Consider the following 7,500-nt stretch of genomic DNA (forward strand, 5'->3'; position numbering starts at 1 on the left):
GAAACCCAGCAAGTATTTCTATTCCAAAAGAAACAATAACATCACTAGCAACGACACGAAAAATAGCATAAACAAATTCTAACAACAATAAAAACAACTGTAATAATAAGACGAAGAAGAAAGCAAAGAAACAGCCAAACAAACAAAACAGAACAAAAAACAAATGAAAGTGAGATATTTCTAACATCAATCATTATTAAGCGCAGAAGATCGTAAAGGTTTCCGAGTGAAAAATAGCACTTCATCATTGATATGAGCGGATATTTTTACAGCAGCATTGTATTTTTTGTTTAATTGTTTTTATTTTTGCTTTCTAGTTTAACAGTGGAGACAGTTGAACGTTTATTATCGTTGTGTGTTATTTGTTGAATGTGTTTTATTATTATTGTTGTTGGTTTGTTTTTGTCGCTAATACCTTCTATTTTTCGCTTAACGTTTTTAAACTATTTCTAATGCCTAAATACTTAAAAGATATTAAGTAATCTGATATGAACTAAGAAAATATATACTATTTGTTTAATTTTTTAAATGAGCGTCTCTCTTCTCATAAGCAGACAGTTATATAGGATGATGGCATGTAAATTATCTTCATGTATAGGACATTGTGTGGTGTGTGTGTCTGTGTGTGTGTGCGTGTGTGTATGAGCACAAAAATGTCTATACTTATCTCTCTGCCATTTACTCTTTTATAATATAACATGTAACGAGTAGCGTCAAAAATGACGGTATTACTTTGCTACCAGAAGTCTTTAATACGTTAGTCTCAAGTGATGCTTCATTTACGCACATATTATTATATCGTATTTTAATTACACCGTTACTTTTGTTTGCTATCACTCATTCCTACTAATTATTTCCCCTGACGCATATACACCTGTATTACTTTCTTCCTACTTATGACTACATTTCTCACAACCCAAATCTGTCTCAATCTCACCATATCATTCACCAATATTTACCCCATATTCCACGTCATACCTCTACCTACCCCCCTTCTCTCTCTCTCTCTCTCTCTCTCTCTCTCTCTTCTATGATTACTTCTTTTGTTTGTTCGAATTTTCTCTGACTAGTATATATTACAACACTGCGTCCTGAAGTCCACCTTTGTTGTAGAGCTCTATATTTCTTCATCAGCCACAGTATGCCCAGTGGAACGAAACTGATAAAGATAAACCTTCTAAGGTGGACAGACGAGAACTAGAACAAGGAACGACGAACGGACATTAACGGATGACGTAACTGATGCATGCGTTCGCCACATATGCCTGACTCTTCAAGGATAACTTCGTCAAATCACATCCTACATGTGATGGCTACCCAGCACTTAATCACGTCCATTCCAGTTCCTCCCTACTTGGAGATCTTGACAAGATAAGACCCCATGCGATTTAACCTGTTCATCCGTCGAGCGACTCACGATGTCAGTGTGTGGCATGGAGCTGCTCCTTCAGATGCCAAGTTGCTAAATCACCGACATCTGTGGCTGATTGTGGATTCTGTTCTTCATTCGTAATGCTGCAAATGCGATGCCGATCCATTCGATGCGCTTGGTGGCCAACAGTATTACGGGTACATACTCTACACACATTTTCTGCAAGTGAGGTCGCATACAATGCTTCTTGAATTCTCTATTTTCTGCAGTCGTGACTCAAGAGTCAGTATATACAAAAAACAATTATAGAGAACAACCTAGCAGACAGAGCACAGGATGTAGAATGGTTTCTATAGGGGGCCATACTCTGTATCATTATACATTGAGTCAATCAGGATCTGTAAATGTGGACCAACACTGGTTGCTGTGAAGACCGTAGATATCTTTAGGTTGTTGAACCAACCAAAACCTTTGTTTCATCCCGTCATTACTCGCCTGCCATGTGATGTACTGTGTGATATGGAGGTTGATGTATATTAATTTTTTCAGGATGGCATATGGTTTCTTATCACCAATAAGGCTTTTGACAACCGAGAACAAACTCTTTGGTGTTATCTTCTGCCAAGCCGCAGCCTTAGAACGCCATCAAAATTAAGTTGTACGAAAGGCAGCGAACTGGTAGAATCGTTAACACACGGGAGGAAATGCTTAGTGCCATTTCGTCCGTCTTTACGTTCTGAGTCCAAATTTCACCGAGGTCAACTTTGGCTTGCACGCTTTCGGAGTCGATAAATTAGTAAGAGTAGAGCGCTGGCGTCAATGTAATCGATTTACCTGCTTACAAGTAATTGCTGGCTTTGTGCCAAACCCTGATACCAATATTAAATTATAGGATATGACACAACATTTTGTGTGAGATTATCGAGACAATAGTCAATGAGAGGAAGAATACAGACATTGTAACATAGTGGAAATTGATTTCAGTATGTCAAGGAAACAATATATTCTTATCGTTGTTTTAGTAATCTTAAGAATACAGGAATGACAGGAAGAATGGATATATACCTTTTCAATAAATATCAATTTGAAAAACAAGTTAAGAAAGACTACATTAGAAACGTTAATTTATTCGAAAATATTCTTTAAAGAATTCTGTGCTTTTAAAGAATATTTCCTGGAATAATCAGAAATGTTACGAGCCGCAACGGATATCATTGTTTGACAAATATGTCACGTTTAATAGGAACTGAAGATAATAGTAATTTTTCAGGGAGATTCATACATACTTAGACAAACGCTCACGTTCACAGAAACACATGCACACACACACACACACACACACACACACACACACGTGTGTATACATGCATACACATGTACATACGAACATATATACACACATATATTTACACACACTCGAACGTACACAGACACAAGCACATACATATACATGTTTGTATGCGCTGACATTATGCATCTAGAGATTCATGTGCTTGCGAGTGTGTACGTGCGTGCGAATATACTATAAATTAAATATACAAACTTCTGTTTAGTCCATACTGTCTTTCTCTGATGTCTATCCTTATCTACGCCTGCATTTGTATGCATGTGTGTGAGTGTGTGTGCGTGTGTACGCGTGTCTATGTGTGTTTTGTATGTGTTCCTACTATATTGCTTGTATCCATACCTTTTATATTGAATCTTGTTTCATTTATTTACTTATGGATTTCTGTTTCTTATATTTCATCATAAGTATGTGCATGTGTGTCTTTTGTGTGTGTATATATAGGTTTCTGTACTATACTGTGTCTGAGTCTTTTTCTTTTCCTTCTATCTTTAGTCATCGTGTTGCGTAGTGTTTGTTTGGTGAGGGGTGTTATTGTTCCATTCGAATTTTCTGTTGAGGCTCGGTCTGTCTATCACTATGTGTGTGGCTTCTGTAATTTATCTAAGTATTGTGTGTATTCTATGCGTTGATAATACCTTAACCTCTATGTTATTAAACCGATCCAGTATGTTCTAATTGAGCATGTTGGTAGAGAACGGAGAGCTTTATTTCCCATTTGGGCTGTCGCCTATCCGCTCCCCTATGCTACGTGCCATCTCTTCAATGTAAGTTGTCTAGTTTGTGTAGAAACAAGACAACGACTTATATTGAAGAGAGATCACGTACCGTCATATTAACATCATTTGCTTGTAATATTGCCCTCACACACAGATGGATATCATTGGCATATACACAAACTCTGTCTCTAAAAGTGAATCATATTACAAAGAATAACGCAAAAAGATCAAGATTATAAAGAGCTTTCGTAATTTCTTTAACTGTTTGACTATCTAATTTAATCATACTACAGAGCAGATCTCAAAACAAATAACAGCTATAGCGAGTCATAACAAAAAAAAAATGGTAATGGAAATAGTAATAGACAGACAGCGGTTTACTGAATATACTTTATAGGAATAACAAACGTGTTAAAGGTCAAATTATAATAGAAATACATGAAATTGATATCAGCTTATTAAAAGAAATTCAAGTAGCTTTGTTTAAATGATTGTAATGTCGTAGTCTTTATTTTAGCGAAAATGGTTGTGCAATAAAAAAACGTTAGAGGAAATCAATACCAGTTCATTGTAATAACACATAGTGTAATCATCTTATTTCTCCTACAAAATTGCGTGGCAGTAAGGGACTTTGAATACGGTTACTAGACACGACAGAATTGAGAGCAAATTTTCCATATCACATACTGTCCTTTTTAAAAATATTGCTAGGATACATTGGAAACGTGTGTCCTGGATATAAGAAGCAACAGAATGATTTCGACTGGAACATTTTCAAGCCATGTCTGTTCGATCAGGACTAATCTGCAGTTGAAAGACGATTACAACATATTTCTTCATTATTACATGTTCCCAATTTTTCCCTACAATAAAAACTCAAATACAAGTCACATAATGGAAAGTATAATGCCAGGAGTGCTCGAGTCATTTTGCCTTAGCCCATCCTCGATGGAAAATAAAATATCAGGAGTGTTTGAGACACTTTGCCGTAACCGTCTTGGCGCCGCCTATTTGGATTCGCTGATCTGATGCTGACGTATTTGATAAACACGTTTTAATGTTGCTCCCGTGTTACTTGACCTCTTTCGCCCTCCTCTCACTTTGTTTCTTTCTCTTTCTATGTCTCCCATGAACTTCATCTAATTATTTATTTATTTATGTGTTTCAGCCAAGTGGCTGCGGTCATGCTGGTGCACCACCGTAAAAAAAGAGAAAACGTTTATATTAGTCATATTGTATGAAAATATTTTAATTTCTCTATCTCTCTCACTCTATCTCTCTATCAATCTATCTCCCTGTCTCTCTCTCTCTCTATCTCTCCCTCTCTCTCTCTCTCTCTCTCTCTCTCTCTCTCTCTATATATATATATATATATATATATATATATATATATATATATATATATCATTATAAATATACAGGGATTAGCAATTGAGTTGCTTCTCAATTGCTAATCCCTGTATATTTATAATGATAAATAGTCTTACCGATAAAGGTTTTTTTCATACTGAACTACTTGGCAGAATTGTTAATTATTAATTCTATTATTAATTGACGATTCTCTGCCCTTATTCTTGTATATTTTATATATATATATATATATATATATATATATATATATATATATATATATTTATCTATCTAAAAAATGGGTAAATGTGGCAAGAATGGTAAGAATGAAAGACGACACCATTTTAAGCATAGACTTGTAACAAAAAGAGACAAAAAGAGAGAAGGTACTTACTTTCATGTACCTTTAAAAAAAAAAGCCTGAGGTGACCGTGGTCTTTTCCGTAGGCTTTTCTCTCCACGGATAAACCTAATCTGTTCCCCGTTTTTTTTACATCGACTGTGATACACGATCCCTATTGATCGCCCCCCCCACGTTTTTTTTTTTCTTCCCGCGATCCCTTTTGATCCAAATCATCCCCCCCCCCCAAAAGCTCTACTTTGTAATTTGTCCATTTTCTGTATTTAGCCCTGTGTGGCTATAATAAAAAGATATCTATCTATCTATCTAGATAGATAGATAGATAGATAGATAGATCGATAGATAGATAGATAACTATCAGTCCCTGTCTCACTATTTCTTTATGCTGATATACCTGCATGTGCGCGCGTGTGTTTGTGTCTATGCATATATTTGTGTAAATATGAAATTGTATCATCCATTTTTCATCCAGAACGCCTAACAAACGAATTTAGTGTTCAAGTCTTAACGTCTTTACACTGATAATCTCTCGCTTCAGATCCAAGCGTATGAAGTGCGTGAAGACTCTTAAATTCGCATCTCGTTGTTATAAATTTATTATTACGTAAGCTTCACGCCATCACTCGTATATTTTCGTCTGTTAAATCCTTTGTAGAAGATGCCAGGAATAGAATCTATCACAAGCAATAACGATAAGTTGTCTTCCAGAAATAAATTTTATGCACACACAGCTGTGGCTGTGTGGTGAGAAGCTTGCTTCCTAATCACATTGTTCCGGGTTCAGCCCCACTGCCTGGCACCTTGGGCAAGTGTCTTGTACTCTAGCCTTGGAGCATTATGAGTGGAATTGGTTGAGGGAAACTGAATGTATGTATATATTTATGTGTGTCTGCGTTTGTCCCCCAATACCGCATCACAACGGGTGCTGTTGTTTTTACGTCCCCGTAACTTAGGGGTTCAGTAACAGGTGGTGGTGGTAGTGGTGGTGGTGGTGGTGGTGGTTGTGGTGGTGGTGGTAGTTATGGTGGTGGTTGTAGTGGTAGTAGTAGGGTGGTGCTGGCGATGGTGGTGGTAGGGAGTGCTTGTGGTAGTGGCGATGGTGGTGGTGTTGGTGGTGGTGGCGATGGTTATTGTGGTGGTGGTATTGCGGTGATTCTGGTGGTAGGTGGTCATGGTGGTGGTGGTGGTGATGGTAATGTTGGTGGTGTTTGTCTTGTTGTTGTTGTTGTTGGTGGTGGTGGTGTTGTTGTCTTTGTTGTTGTTGGTGGTGGTGGTGGTGGTAGAAATGATGGTACAAATGGTATCTCAAGATTCAGAATATATTTCCAGAATCTGACTTTTATATTGCAATACCGCATGCAAACACACTTCTCCAAATGACAGGAAATATCAAATGGTATACAACCGACCTAGTTTAGATGCTATATTGATCTGCCTACGTCAGGCCACACATGATTAGCAACAAAACATACTGATTGTTTCTTCAGAGATTGTTACTACAGAAAAGTGACGGCTACTGACAAAAGCAGCTGAGATTAATCATTCTATATCTCATCTCCGTATAATGAAAATAGAGCTCTCCTTAATTAAAACCGACTTATAAGTACACTGGCATTCTATCTTCTTTAATTATCTTATTTGGTGTTAAAGCAACTTTCTTTAATTAGACTTAAGATCAAAGGTATCTCTGTAAATGATCGTTCAATCGTGTTCTTCTCACATACCTAAGGCTACGTCATTTCGGAGACTTTTGTTTTAAAGGAGGTTACAGAGTAATTTTAGGGAAATCAACCCCAGCTCTGTTTCTGAACGGCAGCATAGAGGCAATCAAGTCGGGTTTCATGCCCTTTTCATTGGTGTGTAATACAACATCAAATTACTACTTAGAATATATGTATAGACAATTGAACTTCTCTTCGATCCAGTAATGCAGAGATAACGTAGACTATTACGCAGTTTAATATTCACGTTTGTGGTTGATAAAGTTTGAGATTGGTATCTTAAAAACTGACCACCATAATAAACTAAATCTAGTCTTGGTACAAGACACTAAACGCAATTCTATAAATACCAGTCACAACCATTACTTCTTAATTAGACAGTTTGAAGCGTCGGTTGATTAATTACCAGCGTGGTAGAGACTAACATCAACCACTGATAAATATAACAACACAAATAGGTATGGCTTATAATTTATAGCCTAACATCTTCTCAGCATTTCTCTTCTTCAACGCAAAGAATCATATTGATATAACCCGGAGCATGTAATTAAAAGTAATCGATTAACATAATTAAGTGAAGTAATACGTAACCATACTAAGATAGCTTCTAACTACAATATTAACTACGTGCT

The sequence above is a fragment of the Octopus bimaculoides genome, chromosome 12 (genome assembly GCF_046866305.1).
Source record: "Octopus bimaculoides isolate indiv1 chromosome 12, ASM4686630v1, whole genome shotgun sequence".
Classification (NCBI taxonomy): Eukaryota; Metazoa; Mollusca; class Cephalopoda; order Octopoda; family Octopodidae; genus Octopus; species Octopus bimaculoides.